The sequence below is a fragment of the Mixophyes fleayi genome, chromosome 1, assembly GCF_038048845.1.
Source record: "Mixophyes fleayi isolate aMixFle1 chromosome 1, aMixFle1.hap1, whole genome shotgun sequence".
Classification (NCBI taxonomy): domain Eukaryota; kingdom Metazoa; phylum Chordata; class Amphibia; order Anura; family Limnodynastidae; genus Mixophyes; species Mixophyes fleayi.
In genome coordinates, this window is record NC_134402.1 from 116,169,160 (window position 1) to 116,187,234 (window position 18,075).

An 18,075-nucleotide genomic window follows, 5' to 3' on the forward strand; every position below is an offset into this window, starting at 1 on the left:
TACATTCTCAGGCATGAATGACCCACACCTCGGATTGTATTGCTTGCTATCTACTCCATCTGACAGGGACATTAGAGGGCTTAACAGATCTGTGAGGGAATCAAACATAAATACTAATGCAGCAATAAATTACTTGCTTAACACAGTGTTAGCTCACTTACCAGTTGTGCCTTCTTCAGCTAACAGGGGTTTGGCTTACACAAAATCTACATTAAGCACAGAAAGATCCCCAACATGTGAGGTACAGAGGTAGAGGCCAAACAAGGACTGAACATAGTGATATGAGCTCTAAAACAGTGCATGAAAGTTAAATAGATCATAAATATTGATTTGCACATTTAAAACTTGCGGACTTCTTTGTTATGTTTACTAGTATATGGGAGTCTAAAAATTATTTTGCCAACACAGCAAAAGTATTGTGTATTTATGTTGGTTTAACCAGTCTTCCCACTATTGTGTTATCCACTTCACCTACTAACGACTTTCTCACTGCTGATTTGTTCTTTGTATGGTATGAAATAAAGATTTTCCAATGCAATCACTGTGGTTCCAAAGCACGTTTACTAGGGTGTCCTTTTGACTGCTGATCAGAAGCATTGTAGACGAAAGGAGGAAGAACCATGTTCAACGTCACACAATAAAACCTCAGAATGGCAGGTCGTTAAAATCTTCTGACTTTAATATCACATTTTTATTTAACTTATTCAATAAAGGTCTGCTTAGACAAGCTGGCATCACAGTTGTGCAATTTAATGTCCCTTTTTATACACATACACAGTATAACACAATACTCTCTTTGCCTTTAATATAGTTTGTTATTAATTATACTAATTCAGAGAGTTTGCTGTTCAATTGCTATCAGAATTAGCAGGACATCCTGTGGTTATGTTTTCTGTGCAAATAGTCAGGCTGCTGACTACACAATAGAATGCTGACCAAGGCCTTGCTGAATAAGACTATTAGGACATAAGGTTGCTGCAAACACAATCCTATAATATTAACCTAATTGTAAAAATATGCATATTTTATTATCTAAGTTAGCACATTACCCAACTAATATCTATACTTAAAGTCTTTCATATAACTTAAACAGAACAATTACACATTGACAATTTGTTACATGTTACCCACCTGGCACAATTTAAACATTATGGGCCTGATTCAGTAAGGAAAGTAAAGCAAAACATAGGAATAATTTTGCTACTTGGCATATTCTAGATTAACTTTAAATTTCAGTGTAAAAATAAAGCTAACAATTATCTGTGTGCTACCTGAAAAATCAGCCAGTGTTTAACTTGTGTGCAAAATAATAAATACATTTGCACCTCTTGCATTGTAACATGGTTTGCTCCCTTTTTTGCTTTACTTTTCTTAATAAATCAAGCCCTATATCTCAAAAGACCATAAATCACTGATAACATCACAACATATGAAATATGGTAAACACACAATGCATAAAAATAACATTTTAACCTAGCGACAGCACCATCTGCGTACTTTAACAATTACATGTATATTTGTGTGCAAGATTTACACAGCATAATGTTCATAGCAGTTGCATATGATTACTAATAGTGTGTCCTTAGCATCCTGCTTTCCTCAAAGAGGTCCCTCCCATGAGGACCAAAACTACAATTTCTGTAAAATTGTTGTACCTCATCCCTACAGTAAACTGTGATGCTAGAAATAATGTAGGTCACTGGTCTCTTTGGGCCATATTAAAAACAACAAAATAAAAAAGTTAACTGTTTTTAGATTTGAGATAAATAATTGTCAAAAGAAATTGTATCTTGTATAGGAGTAGTTACCGAATGTTCACCAGGATAGATAAATTCCATTTTTCTGCCTGTGATGAATTAAAAAAAGGAAATTGTATTTACTGCAGATGGAGAAGCAATATTTACTTGTTGTAATAACATTTTTGCTTTAATGCTCTTTAAAGCAATGGTGCTCAATATTTTTTATCTGACAATCAGAGGACCTCACAAACAAATTATTGTACTGAATTTGGGTCCTGAACCACAGGTTGTGCACCACTGCTTCTTACTTTTCTGGGGCATGCATTATTAAGGAACATAAATGCCTATACCTGCCATATTTTGGAGTGAAATCGCTATGCGTATGTCTAGAAATGAACCACACACCAGAAAATGCAGCAGCATCCTATTCATCTTCAAGCGCAAAGGACCCTTACCACAGCCTATGGTTTCATGGGCAACACATGAAGGGGACTAGGCGTATGAGCGTAGTCTATGTACAGTGACAGTGTGCCGAGCACACAGAGAAGCATCCGATTCAAGCTTTGGGTATGTCTAAGGTTGACAATTTCAGTCATATCACCTGCACCAGCTACAGCTCTGGTGTAAGTGCTGATTATTAGTGATAAAGGCTGTATATGCAAGTTAGAACATGTGTTTGCAATCAGGAGCAACTGTAAAATGCCTTTTATGTACAGCAGACATTCATAACATTCTGCTTAATGTATTTTATGGAAAAAACAAAATTAAGTGAAAACCCACTTTTTCTCATTTTTTATTTTTTATTATTGAAAAAAAAAATTTGTCCGTTGTTTTGTGACTTGATATTCCACATATGTATTGGATGTACCCTACAGTGTCTTATCTGTTAGAGTAGAGTGGACCTAGACATGTATTCATCAACAGACGTATAGTCAGATCAGATCCGGTCCTTGTTGAATACGGATGTGCATATACTTGATGTAAATTTGTTTTTTAAAAATGCACATTACATTTGTTTTGCGTTTCTTGATGAATAAGTCCCCTGATCTACATAGTGTTTTAACCAAGACTCTGAGGCATATTTATTAAAGACCGTATTTTTAACACAATCCCTTTCAATCTTTATTGCAAAGATAAGGATTGAAAGATCATCTGTATTTATTAAAAAACTTCATCAGGAGCAGCAGGCACGAAAAACTGCTGTTCCTCCGAAGACCTCTATACTATCTTTTCTATGGTCACATTTGCAAAATGACCACCTTTTTCGATAGTAACCAAAGGGGAGAGCAGTAAAATGCGGTGAGGGATCCGAAGATCCTTCTAACACAATGCTCTCCCCATACAGCAGTAGGCATACATTATCGTATGTGTAACTCCTTTGTCAGAACTTATTAAATTGTGGTATATAGCAGTCCTCATAGACATTTATGGGGACTGCAATGGATTTTGAAAAAAAATTAAAAGCAGCAGATATCTATGATATCTGCTGCAATGCACTGTTAATAAATATGCACATTACTTAAATGTGTCGGTCCCCCGGAAACGGACGTTGCGAAAAAGCAATAATAAGTAGGCCCCTTTATCTTTTTCAAAGTATTGCCTCAGTCCACTTAGAGAAAACATCTACTATGATCAAAGCATATTTCAGTCCTCTGTTTGCAACTGGAAGTGAACTTGGGAAATCAATTTCAATATACACGTATGAGTCAATTATAGTAGCTTCTTGTATACTTGGGCTTTGGTCTTTTGAATGTGAATTTCTTTGAGCATAAAAGAGACATGATTTGACAAACTGCACATATGTGTCAATTATCTGATCTAAGTAGTGGCTTTCCTCTGAAAGCAAAATGAGATTCTGTGCACCAAGATGCCCAGTCCTATCGTGAGTGTCAGATATTCTGCCTTTCTGAAGCTATTTGGATATTACCTAAAGAATCATCTCTTCCTACACAACACAACAGTACATGTAGTGCACAGGAAGATCATACTCTGGTAGTCTGAAACCATGGATTGCTTCCTGAAGGTCTTCTATGGTAAACATACATTAACTGGCTGTAAGGCATAGAAATTGTGAGCTGCATTAGCATATTGAGGACAAAAATATATCCTATATTGCTAACTTATCAACTTTGTTGTTGTCATATGAACTGTCTATGAATGCACCCCTTATCCTTGCACACAGGGTACAACATTTCAAATTCTGTTCTTTGCAAAGAGATAGCACTCCTTTGCTTTTAACATTATAAGAAATAACATGCTGTTTTTGAGAGCATGTGATTCATGAAACTGCACTATATTCACTTATATTTTCCACCTTAGTATTGAAAAGTATATGCAATTCTATAGATTCAATAGATGCTGTAGATAGTAGAGATGAGCGCACTCGGATTTCTGAAATCCGAGCCCACCTGAACGTTGCCGATCCGAGTCGGATCCGAGACAGATCCGGGTATTGGCGCCAAATTCAAATCTGAAACTGAGGCTCTGACTCATAATCCCGTTGTCGGATCTCGCGATACTCGGATCCTATAAATTCCCCGCTAGTCGCCGCCATCTTCACTCGGGCATTGATCAGGGTAGAGGGAGGGTGTGTTCGGTGGTCCTCTGTCCTGCTATATCTCATGCTGTTCAGTTCTGTGCTGTGCTGTGCTGTGCTCAGTCCAGTGGTGCTGTGTCCTGTGCTCTGTCCTTCTGAGGTCAGTGGTGCTGCTGGGTCCTATGCTGTGTCCTGTTCAGTCCAGTGGTGCTGTGTCCTTTGCTCTGTGCTTCTAAGGGCATAGTTATTTCCCCAATATTCCCAAGTGTTTAAAAAAATAAAAAAAAGTTATTTAAAAAAATACAAAAAACTAATTTAATTTTTTTTTAATTACAACAAAATTTGCACAACCAATCCTGCAGTATAAGCCCATTGGTACTGCAATATTACCAAGTTCACACATTCAGCAGTAAAAGTCCAGTGGTACTGCAATATTACAAAGTTCACACATTCTGCAGTATCAGTCCAGTGGTGCTGTGTCCTGTGCTCTGTCATGCTGAGTTCAGTAGTGCTGCTGGGTCCTGTGCTGTGTCCTGTTCAGTCCAGTGGTGATGTGTCCTGTGCTCTGTGCTTCTAAGTGCATAGTTATTTCCACATTATTCCCAAGTTTTTAAGAAATAAAAAAAAAGTTATAAAAAAAAAAAATTAAAAAAAAAAAAAATTATAACCAAATTTGCAAAACCAATCCAGCAGTATAAGTCCATTGGTACTGCAATATTACCAAGTTCACACATTCTGCAGTATCTTGTGCTACATATAATGGAGAGCAAAAATTTGGAGGATAAAGTAGGGAAAGATCAAGACCCACTTCCTCCTAATGCTGAAGCTGCTGCCACTAGTCATGACATAGACGATGAAATTCCATCAACGTCGTCTTCCAAGCCCAATGCCCAATCTCCTAGTACTGGGCATGTAAAATCCAAAAAGCCCAAGTTAAGAAAAAGTAGCAAAAAGAGAAACTTAAAATTATCTGCGGAGAAACGTAAAGTTGCCAATATGCCATTTACGACACGGAGTGGCAAGGAAATTGCTGGACACTTTTGGTATTTAGCCAGTGCCTATCGCAGACTAGAGGCACATCAAAAAAGCATGAACCTGCCCTGCCATCACCTCAAACAAGAGGTTGTGATGCGCTGGAACTCCACCCTCTATATGCTGCAGAGGATGGAGGAGCAGCAAAAGGCCATTCAGGCCTACACAGCCACCTACGAAATAGGCAAAGGAGTGGGGATGCGCCTGAGTCAAGCGCAGTGGAGACTGATTTCCGTGTTGTGCAAGGTTCTGCAGCCATTTGAACTTGCCACACGAGAAGTCAGTTCCGACACTGCCAGCTTGAGTCAGGTGATTCCCCTGATCAGGCTGTTGCAGAAGCAGCTGGAGAAAGTGAGGGAGGAGCTGGTAAGCCATTGCGATTATACCAAGCATGTAGCTCTTGTGGATGTAGCCCTTCGTACGCTTTGCCAGGATCCGAGGGTGGTCACTCTTTTAAAGTCAGAGGAATACATTCTGGCCACCGTGCTCGATCCTCGGTTTAAAGCGTATGTTGTGTCTCTGTTTCCGGTGGACACAAGTCTACAGCGGTGCAAAGACCTGCTGGTCAGGAGATTGTCCTCTGAAGAGGACCGTGACATGCCAACAGCTCCACCCTCATTTTCTTCCACATCTATGGCTGCGAGGAAAAAGCTCAGTTTTCCTAAAAGAGGCGATGGCGGGGATGCTGATAACATCTGGTCCGGACTGAAGGACCTGCCAACCATTGCAGACATGTCTACTCTCGCTGCATTGGATGCTGTCACAATTGAAAAAATTGTGGAGGATTACTTTGCTGACACCATCCAAGTAGACATGTCAGACAGTCCATATTGTTACTGGCAGGAAAAAAAGGCAGTTTGGAAGCCCCTGTACAAACTGGCTCTATTTTACCTGAGTTGTCCCCCCTCCAGTGTGTACTCGGAAAGAGTTTTTAGTGCAGCGGGGAACCTGGTCAGTGAGCGGCGAAGGAGGTTGCTTCCGCAGAATGTTGAAAAAATGATGTTCATTAAAATGAATTATCAATTCCTCAATCAAGTACAGCACTGCCCTCCAGATAGTACAGAGGGACCTGTGGTTGTGGAGTCCAGCGGGGACGAATTGATAATGTGTGATGAGGAGGAAGTACACACTGTAGGGGGAAAGGAATCAGAGGTTGAGGATGAGGACGACATCTTGCCTCAGTAGAGCCTGTTTAGTCTGTACAGGGAGAGATGAATAGCTTTTTTGGTGTGGGGGCCCAAACAAACCAATCATTTCAGCCAAAGTTGTTTGGTAGGCCCCGTCGCTGAAATGATTGGTTTGTTAAAGTGTGCATGTCCTATTTCAACAACATAAGGGTGGGTGGGAGGGCCCAAGGACAATTCCATCTTGCAACTTTTTTTTTTGCATTATATGACCAATCAACAGTCGTTTGCCATGTTCAAAAAGTAAAACCAAATTTAAACAAATTCAAGAAATTAAACCAAAAGTAAAATGCCCTGTCATAATTTAAAACAAGAGGTATTGACGTGCTCTAGAACTACTGTATTGTTGTTTATATTTTAAAAACACTACACTTGAAAGCTTGAGTCTTTCAATGAAAAAGTAACTCTCCATTGCACGAATATTTGCAACAGGGACAATTTTAGGGTTAAGAAAGTCAACAAATAACACTTCAACGCTGTCTGTCTTTATAAACACTACACTTGGAAGTTGGAGGAGGTATTGTGGCCCCGGCACCAAATTTACTACCGGGGCCACTCCACTGTGCAGTCCATATTTAGGTGTATCAGATATTAAACAACGGTGACAGTTGATGCCCAATTTTTTAATTATACTGTTTGCGCTGTAAAAAATTGTGTTCCGGGCACACCACACTACGCAGTCCATACATTTGGTGGAATTCTGACCCGTGGAGGGTTTTTTAATTATATTGTGGCCTCGGTACCAAATTGTGTACCGGGGCCACCACACTACGCAGTCAAGAAAGATAGATGCGTATCATAGATAAAGTACATTCAGTGTTGTGGGGCAAATCGAAAAATATTCAAAATGCACTGTCATTATCAAAAACAAGAGGTTTTGACACGCTGAAACTCCAACATGTATATGATGGAGAAGATGGAGGAGCAGCCGTATGTGCAGTGTAATGCAGACCTGTTGAAGGTTTTCTATATATTTTTGATTGTGGTGCCCAGTGCCCACTACTCTACGCAGTCCAGATACTATTTTTGGGTGTAATGCAGACCTGTTGAAGGTTTTCTATATATTTTTTATTGTGGTGCCCAGTGCCCACTACTCTACGCAGTCCAGATGCTATTTTTGGGTGTAATGCAGACCTTTTGATGGTTTTCTCTATATTTTTTATTGTGGTGGCCAGTGGTCAGTCCTCTACGCAGTCCAGATACTATTTTTGGGTGTAATGCAGACCTGTTGAAGGTTTTCTATATATTATATTGTGGTGGCCAGTGGCCAGTCCTCTACGCAGTCCAGATACAATTTTTGGGTATAATGCAGACCTATTGAAGGTTTTCTATATATTATATTGTGGTGGCCAGTGGCCAGTCCTCTACGCAGTCCAGATACAATTTTTGGGTATAATGCAGACCTATTGAAGGTTTTCTATATATTATATTGTGGTGGCCAGTGGCCAGTCCTCTACGCAGTCCAGATACTATTTTTGGGTGTAATTCAGACCTGTTGAAGGTTTTCTATATATTTTTTATTGTGGTGCCCAGTGCCCACTACTCTATGCAGTCCAGATACTATTTTTGGGTGTAATCCAGACCTTTTGATGGTTTTCTCTATATTTTTTTATTGTGGTGCCCAGAGCCCACTACTCTACGCAGTCCAGATACTATTTTTGGGTGTAATTCAGACCAGTTGATGGGTTTTTAATTATATTGTGGGGAACACTCCTCTACGCAGTCCAGAAAGATACCTCGTTGCAACGTTTTGTACTAAAAAAAAAAAAAATATTGTGAGGTGTTAGGTGTTCAGAATAGCCTTTAAATTAGTGGAAATGATTGTTATTGAATGTTATTGAGGTTAATAATAGCGTAGGAGTGAAAATAAGCCCAAAAACTTGATTTTTACACTTTTTAGTTTTTTTTCAAAAAAAATCCGAATCCAAAACCTTAAATCCGAACCAAAACCTTTCGGCAGGTGTTTTGCGAAACAAATCCGAACCCAAAACTTTGTGAAAATCCGGATCCAAAACACAAAACACGAGGCCTCAAAAGTCACTGGTGCACATCCCTAGTAGATAGTGAGAGGTTTGTTGCCATTCTTGAGTTCTGGATTTTAATTTTGTAGTAAGCTCTTTGTCATTTACCTTTAGACTTGCCACATGATAAAGTGATAACAAATTAATGAGCTTCAACCATTATTAAATGTGTAATATTTAATATTTAGTAACAACCAAAAGTGATAACAGGAAAGCATATCTCTTAACATCTATGAAATCTCTCTCTTTCTCTCATTTCTTACTTAACTGCTAGTTTAGAAATAATTATAATAACTGTGACAGGTATATTTTAATTTGAAATTACTTAATTTTATGATTTCTAAGCAACACATACTTTTAACCTTTGTTGGACTTTTTTTTTTTTCTATTTTCCCTGTTTAGACAAAGGATTTCATGTCTTTGACTTACTCTTCAACTTTGGGAATGATAAAAAATTATAAGCTGTATCTTCTGAATATCATTTAACATTCTCAGGATTCACACATACTGCATTCTCAGATGTTTTTGTTAATTTGTCATGAGCAATTGTTGCAATCATTTCTACTCTAAGGGGTACATTTATCAAGTTGCAGGATTGAAAAATTAGACTTGTTGCCTGTAGCAGCCAATTAGATTCTAGTTACCATTTATTTAGTACATTCTACAAAATGACAGCTAGAATCTGATTGGTTGCTATAGGCAACAATTCCACATTTTCAAACCTGCAGCTTAATAAATTTACTCCTAAAACTCGTTTGCTCAGACTTACATTTGTCTCACATTTGTTTGAAATGTGCTTGTTGAATTTTGTATTCAGAAATATCATACTGACATCTTTCTACCTCATGTTGAATAATATTACCCTGTATTTGACCATGTGTAGCGTATTAACTTTCTTTGAACATCTTCCCAGATCTTTATGAACAAATGTGTGCTTCTTGTCCAGGGTTAAGGATAGATACATACTACAGTGTTTTCAGATGATTATTGGGTAAATCAGATGATAAACGAACATACGGCCTGATATCGCATTAGTGTGTACACTGAAACGATGACCGATGGATGTTCCAAAGCCACTGAAATCATTGATTGAGATTTTAAAACTGGCATGTATATCTTATTCAGCAATGGAACAATGTTGTTCCAATCCTGCAGTGTGTACAAACTACCATTGTCACGACCAGTTGTCTGACATTCTGACGATAGGTCCTCCAACAGTGCCTTTCTGGGTATGTATATTTTAATTTATTGTTAAAGGGGTTAACTGCATCAAATTAAAAGATTAGTATTCAATCATAAAACATCTCCTCATTTACTGATTATACAGTTTAGTCCAGAATTCTATCATTAATATGCCTTTGAAGGGTGCACCCAAATACTTAAACACGATACAGAGAAAAAGCAAAGAAGTATATATTGAGGCACTCTGGGATGTTATTTCATATTAAAACCATCTGTTTTATTTGCATTAAAAATATTTCCTTTTATGAATTCATACAATGTTGCAAAATAAAAACCAAAAAAGTGAACATATAGTGATAAATTGTGTATTGTGATTAAAATGCAGAACCAGCTGCATTGGCTATCCCCCGAATCTACTATTCATAATCACCTACATTTATATCTGAGATTTTTCTCTGCCAGTATTATTAGTTTGAAATAATATTTGGACTAGATTTATTAATTATTAGTCAAAAAATAAAACATATAAAGATAATCCTGTATAGTCCTTATGTATCTAATTACACCTCCACTGGAATGACCTCCCTCGCTCCATCCGTCTCTCTCCTAATCTGTGCTCCTTCAAACGAGCACTCAAAACTCACCTGTTCCTCAAAGCCTACCAACCTTCTAACTAACCCCGCATCTCCTCCAAACGTTCTACCCTCTCTCCTCCCGGTCCCTCTCCCCACACTTCAACTTCCTCCAATTGTGTCTGTTTCGTTCACCCACCCTTAGGATGTAAGCTCGAATGAGCAGGGCCTTCTTCCCTCTTGTCTCCACACCTCTTCCTCTACTACGCCTCTACTGCATTAACCTGCCTGGAGTTTCTGAAGCATTGGTATTTTGTTTATTGTTCTGTACTATCTCACCCTGTATAGTCTACTGTTTGCTATGTGTATGGCGCTGCGGAAATGTTGTGGCGCCTAACAAATAAATGATTATAATGATAATAATAATAATTATATTATTTTCATTGAAGCTTTCACCCTTAAAATACATAAATTAGCGATAAAATATACGGCCATCTGGCCACTTGATGTGTTATAATAATCCAATTTTTTTTATATAACATATGGATAAATAGTTATTAGACTGGATAAAATGATTTTAATTCAAACATGCAGTTAGAGATGGTAGTATACTGCCACCTGCCTAATAGTGACTATCTTTAATCATAAACCATTCCTAATTTATATTATTTTGTTAAGACACTTTATGTGTTTAACACCTATGGCATTAATCTAGCTATATATTGCAGAGGCAGATGTTTATTGCTAACTGCCTATTAAATAACTAACTGTGGCCATAAAACAGTCGTTAATATACCATTGAATAGAATCACTATAATGGTATTAGTTTCAGAGAGGTGGCTTCCTATCTAGCCATAGATTAGAAGGCATTCATATCTTGCTGAATGCCTAAATAAAACTATCTGTAGCCATAGATTGCTAGATAGAGTGTGTACTGATTGCAGGACTATCTTTCTCAGGGCAAAGAATGCACACAAGCGAAACGCGCGTCAGGCGTTTGCTTTGTCTTTCCCACAATCTGACATCATATTCTCAATATAATTATTAGAATGAGCTTGTGTCTTGTGAGAGAGGGAGGATCTATCACAAATACTACATTGACCGAGTCCCCCCCACCCCCCCACACACACACACACAGGACCAAGGACATTTCAGGCCGGCCCAATCGAATACATTTTGCCCACTACCACTCAACATTCAACATCCTGTCAAGGGAATTCCAACAATTACACTTCCTGCCTACAGGACTTCAACACCGATGAGAAGCACAAGTATACTTCAGTATACAGGGAGTACATCACCTTTGGAAAACAATGAACATTTACATTACGAACAAATGTGACACTGTGGGTTTTTTTTTATAAAATGTTTCTAAAGTTTTAGATACTTTTTGTGTCCCATATTTAACCTAAAATTTTTGTTCTGCTTTCCCTACTTCAGCCCATCTCTGGTCTGCACACCAGAGAAGGGTCTCATAGCCCTCTAGACTCAAATCAGTGTTTGCCCTCCATTCTCATAAATATTCATTCCACTTTCCCATCTTTTCCATCTTCAACCCATCTCTGCCCATCTCTAATTAGCAGAGACAGGGTCCATATTCCGACAGTATATAGGCCAAAAGCAGTGTTTATACATATCTACAGTTTTTTGTACTGTATACTTTGGTTTTTAATATGTTAATTAATATGTTTGTTTCTATTTTAATAAAAAAAAATAAAAAACAAACTATTTCTTTTACGAACCTTGTATTACCATAACCAGTTTTCGAAGTGTAAACTTAGAAGTGGCGGTATGGAAATTTAGAAGTTGTGGTATGGATAATATATTGGAAATATAAGTGAATGGAATTTTTTCATTTTACAATGAAGGTAGGAACAAAGGTGGCGGTATGGCATACCTCCGTATACACCCCGACATCGACCGCTGACCATAACCATATATTGTACAAACAGAACTTGTACAATAGACTCACAGGTCTCATGAATGGTCAAAACCGGAGCTTGAGGCGAAATTACTGTGCTATATTTGAGATCAGCCAGTGTCCTTCCTGTGGCCAAAAATGTCAGAGTAGCAACCAGTCTATGCTCCGCAGATATGGATCTCCTTAAATGGGTGTCCTCCTTCTGGATGAGTGGGGTGACAAGCTGGAGCAACAAATGGAATATGGGGTCATTCATCCTCAGGAAATTCCTGAAGTCATCAGGGTTGTTGTCCTGTATTTCTTGTGATAGGGGCATATGTGAAAATGTCTGTCCTCTGGGACCACTCTTTGGTCCAACAAGTCTGATTCTTTCTCCTTCTTTCCCTCCGGGTCTGTGCTTGCTATTTATCAATTGTGGCCATTATATTAAAATAAATCCTTGTAAATGTGAAGGTGTGAATGAACGTACACTATACACAAACATGCTATAGAATGAATGGGGATGACGTATTTCCTTCTTCAGAATCCTTATTTGTGGAAGTTTTTTGTGCTGAGGTTCAGCCATTTATTTTAATTGATTGAGCATATTGCTTCTGGGAGTCCATATATCTGTCCAGTGTGTATGAAGCCACAATCTTGAGATGATGTTATGACACACAAAAATTGCAGCCAAAACACCAAGTCGTGCCGAAATTGTTTAAAACATGCATAGTGTGTACACATGAATTGGCCAACTGATCAGAACTTCAGTTGTTAGTAGAATTGCTGTAGATAACACATTGATTGGAAATTTCTGGATTGTGTACATAGCATTATTCTTTATCATAGAAACTTCACTGAGTAGTAGATGACAACAAAGATTTTGAGATCCTGCACATCATTATATCATTATTTTTCTTTCTTCTTTATCCCATTCTACTGTGTCATCCTTTTAAATATAGGAGGCTTCAGATTGTGAGCTCCTTTGTCATATGTGTACTCACATGTATTGCAATCATCACCAATAATCATCACCATCATATATGTCTATTACTTTTCTTCTTATCTTCTTAAAACCACTGTTGACTAACTGTATACAGTATATAAGTTAATATATTTTATTTATAATGCACCATAAGGCTTCTGAAGAGCTGCACATAGGGGTTAAAATATAGCACAAAATAACATAAGTACATAAAGATAAGAACAATGGGTACAGATAAGCAGAATAGAATATGCAAGGATGAAATTAACAGAACAAAACACATTGTATACAATACAATTCATAAGTCAAGACAGAGTGTTAGGGGTAATCTTCTCTGCATCCTGTGTGCACCCAGATCTGTTATGCACTTCAGCTATACATGTGTGTTCCCTTTAAAGAACTGTTTCTGTTTTCTATTAGTTCTGATCTGCAGTACCTTGCCTTGTAAGCTGACTGGAAGATGTCACTATATAAACCCTCACTTGTCATGCACTCATTGCCAGTAATAGCTTTTAACATGCATACTCCTTGGTTCCTGCATCTTATCATGTTTGTTCCTAACCTTGCACCGGTTCCTGCTTCAGTATTTAATTTCTATCTTGACCTCAGGACTGCACCATGAAGTTTTGCTGGCTCTGGCTATTCTCAATTTGCACTCCTGATACCTGGTTGCTTCTTACAGGTTTGCTACTTCCTCTTCTGCTTCTGTTTGACTACTAGCTACTGTTTTCTGGTATGCATCAACTCAGACATGGACTGTGGTAACTATTCTCTTTGCAGTGATTACTGACTTCTTTGAATATTTGCATTAGTATTCCTACAAGAGATATTATTTACTACCTTGCATTGCCTAAAACTGTTTAAACATGCACCAAAATATTTTAAGTGTCCTTGTTCATACTTTGCACTAACTCAAATTGTCATATTACTGCGTTATCAATGCATAACATTGTGGATGATTTACCATACCAGTATAACTTCAGAGTGTTGTTTCTTGTCTGTTCTTGATTTCTTCAATAAACTCTATATTGTTTGTCAGTACAACACACCTGTTTACCCTTCCTAACACAGGGACAGAGAAGGACCGAGAGTGTTCAGACAGGAAACATAGGGTACATACCTGAGACATAGAGTAGAGGATCATGCCAGTGAGAGTTTATATTCTAACATCAAGGGATAATTAGAGACAAAAGTAGCAAATGATAACTAAGGGCATAGTGGGGTTAACTATGGTGCACAGGTCTGCAAGATACTGAGGCCATGATGTAGAGAGGCCTAGTTAGGGTCAGGGTTAGATTTTTTCAACATTATTTATTTTACTATTTATTTTACCACTTGCAATAATTTTCCTATGCAAGCTGATATGCCAGGTAGAAAACTATCACAATTCTCATTGATCTATTAATATATTTTATGCACCGTTCATTTTAATGTGAAGGCTTTATGGAAGTCTAAGATCCCTTTTAAGTTATTCAGTGTTTCACAGGCACATAAATCACAAGGAAAAAATTATATATCCTTAAATAATTAAGATTCAAATGTGCTCATAGCACAGTGGTATAGGGAAGTCTGACTTCTATATACAGTTCACTTGCATTGCTCTGAATGTACAAAAGTGATTGATATAACTCCTTATATGTTTAGGACTGAAATGTTAAGTGATAAAAAGGCCATAGACTGTTAAGGGAGAGACTGACACTTTCTCTGGGAGTCTGCAGCTCATGCTGCAGACATGTTTAATTCTTCACAGGTCTCTGCACACAGAGCACAGATTCACAGGTGGAGCACAGCTGTGAGTGATTTTAGGTTTAGTTATTGCTAGGGAGGAAGCATAAATAGCTGGTTGTGGGCGGGATGACTGACGCAAGATAGTGGCCAGTATCTAGTGAGGAACTGGATATTTAGCCAGAAGCACGGTCATGTGGAACTGTGTGATACCCCAAAACCTGAGTACCCTGGGATGTATCTATATGTTTTTAATATATGTTAATATTTGTTAATGTAATTTGTTAATTGTTATAAGTGTTTTAAAAGATTTAAAAAAAAAAAAAAAAAGATTCCTGGAGGGAGAAGTGACAGTTGGAAGTGGTTGGTGGTTGCCAGGGATGACAGAGGGAGAGGAGTGTGATATAATAAGGACCAGTGAGAGAGATCCCTGTGTCTGGTAAAACTTAGAGTGAAAAGATAGGGACAGTATGAAAATCGGAAAAAGTGATATATAAGCAAAGAAAATTTGAAAAAATGGAAGAAGAGAAGAAGTGAGCAAATGAGAGGTGTGAGTAAAAAGGAAAGTGCTGGATATTACTAAGCAGTAGAGAGATCTGTGAATACACACATAACAGAGACTGAGCTATGTACTGAGGACATAAGAGAGGAGAGAGACAAGTTGGAGTTGTAAAATAACAGTTAAGCAGACACAGTTCAGCATAACTCTCACCATGACTTCACTGCAACGGAAAACATCAACAGTTACTTAGACCAGGGTTTCCCAAACCCAGTCCTCAGGGCTCCCCAACAGTGCAGGTTTTCCATATCTCCTTGCTGGAGCACAGGTGTATTCATTACTGACTGACACATTGTAACAGATCCACAGGTGGTCCTAATTATGTCACATGTGATCCGGAAAACCTGCACTGTTGGGGAGCCCTGAGGACTGAGTTTGGGAAACCCTGACTTAGACACATGTTACTTGAACTGTTTTCTATAAAAGAATCAGTTTTTCAGGAAAACTACAGAAATAGTGTTTTACCCAAATCTTCTTGTGAAGGTCTACAACCACTTAATAAAGTGACTATTCATAAAGTCCAACGGGATAAAAAAAAAAATTTATGGGCCCCAACCACGTGCACCACTTCTACAAATAAAATGCAATAAAACAAAAAATTAAGGCGCTAGGAATCAATTAATAGTATATGGTGTTCGGACCGCAGCTCCCTTCAAGCAGAAATCTGAATCTGCTTCATAGTAAATTGTAACAAAAGCAATAAGGGGCGCTGTATCCAACAGTTTCTATTTATTAAATGTAATAGCGATTAAAAGTTTGCTTAGATACAGTAAAATACCTATACAAGGTCAACAATACAATGGACATCAAGTTATCCCAAATACAAATCACCTAAAGGATCACAATATAAAATTGCAGCTCAGGGGGAACAAATCAGCTGATGCACATGAGTAGTAACTCATAAAAAAGATTATATAAAACACACTTATTAGTGGTTCCCAGAAACACCTCGATAGATGGTTATATGCAAATATTTATAGTGCTTGATAACATACATACAGCCGCTGCAGCGGTATAGATGATTCAAATCCCTAAAAGTAAAGGGAAACAAGCAATGTCCAATTTAGCACTAATGAGCTCTCCTTGTTTCAAAGAGCAGATTTAACTTTGCATGCAGCAGAATGATATATAGCATTCATTAGCAGGATATTCCTTTAGTATAATTATGATGGTTTTTTAGAGTGCAGAAGTACCGCTGAAGCGGTTAATTACAATGGAAAGTCCTTTGTAGTGGATAAGCGTTGGTGATTTTTATCAACTATGAGCTCTCCAGATTCCGTTAATATTATTCGGCAAAACAGTTAGACTTTGGCATGCAGCAAACTGCAGCAACAGTAATAGAAGTCTTTAGCGCAATGATCCGGCGCTTGATAGCCAATACAGATAACACGGAGGCCGTAAATAAAATCACTTCATCCACTAACTTAGCAATCCATTGAATACCCCGGGGTACAGAAAAACGATGTCCAGAGATGTTGAAAAGAATATTAAAATCCAATAGTGTTCTGACGTGTTTCTCCGTGTTACACACGGTTTCATCAGAGAGATAATGTCAAATAGAATGCCCACATACTATTTAAAGCCAGTTAGATAGGTCACCTGACCATAACTGGCCAATAGAGTCATGATTCCAATCATTCTTTGGTTCAAACGGTGTGTGTATACACTGAGTGTATTCAATAGAAGCAGGCACAAATAAACAGTGACAGAAATAGAACATAATTCCCCAGTTAGTATTCAATAAGGGACCAACTGTTATAGATAAATATTGTGCATGCTACTGAATACATTTGAATAGAATATTAATAGCATCTGTTTAAAAATAAAAATCAGAAAACAAATACAATAAATATCAATAAACGTCTTGAGCTGTGAAGTTCCATTAATGCTATCCGCATAAAAAATGAAATGCATCTATAGATAAGTACAAAAATAAAATAAAATTAAATTTAAGACCAGGTGGGAATCTAATCCTAAACAGAGGTCTCCCATCCAAGGAATGGCCCCACCTAGCTCTGCTTAGCTTCCCAGTTCATTATATGCAAGATACCCATAGAGCAGATACACTGATGGTAAATAGGATATAAATAACATATATAACTTTTATAACTTTAATGTGAATCAACTTAAATATGTTTCAATGAATACATATGAACATACACATATAGATATAAACATGTGTATGTATAGACCGGTTGATAAATCAGCGTATAGTTAAAGAAATAGATTAATAAATAAACCATACACCTAGAATAATCCAAGATGCTGGTTAAATTCTCAGAAAAATAAAACATAGTCAATACATTGGCTAGTGTGCTCCTAACCAAATAAGTATTGAAGACAAGTGTCAGATAAGCAATGATTGGTTAATTCAAATATTATTCAGTTCTATGCTGTCATTTAGACCCAATGGAACTGTCGTATTGAGTCTAAATATCCAGTAAGCTTCCCTACGGCATAAAAGATTGAATCTATCACCTCCCCTAGGGGTGATGTCAACTTGCTCGATGGCTCTAATTTGAAGACCCTCCAGCAAGCCACCCATACAGATGTTAACATGTTGGGATGAATTAGTATTGTTTGAGGAAGATTAGCACTGAACCCTGCCACCTCTCCTGTTTCTGAGTGAGCTATGATACA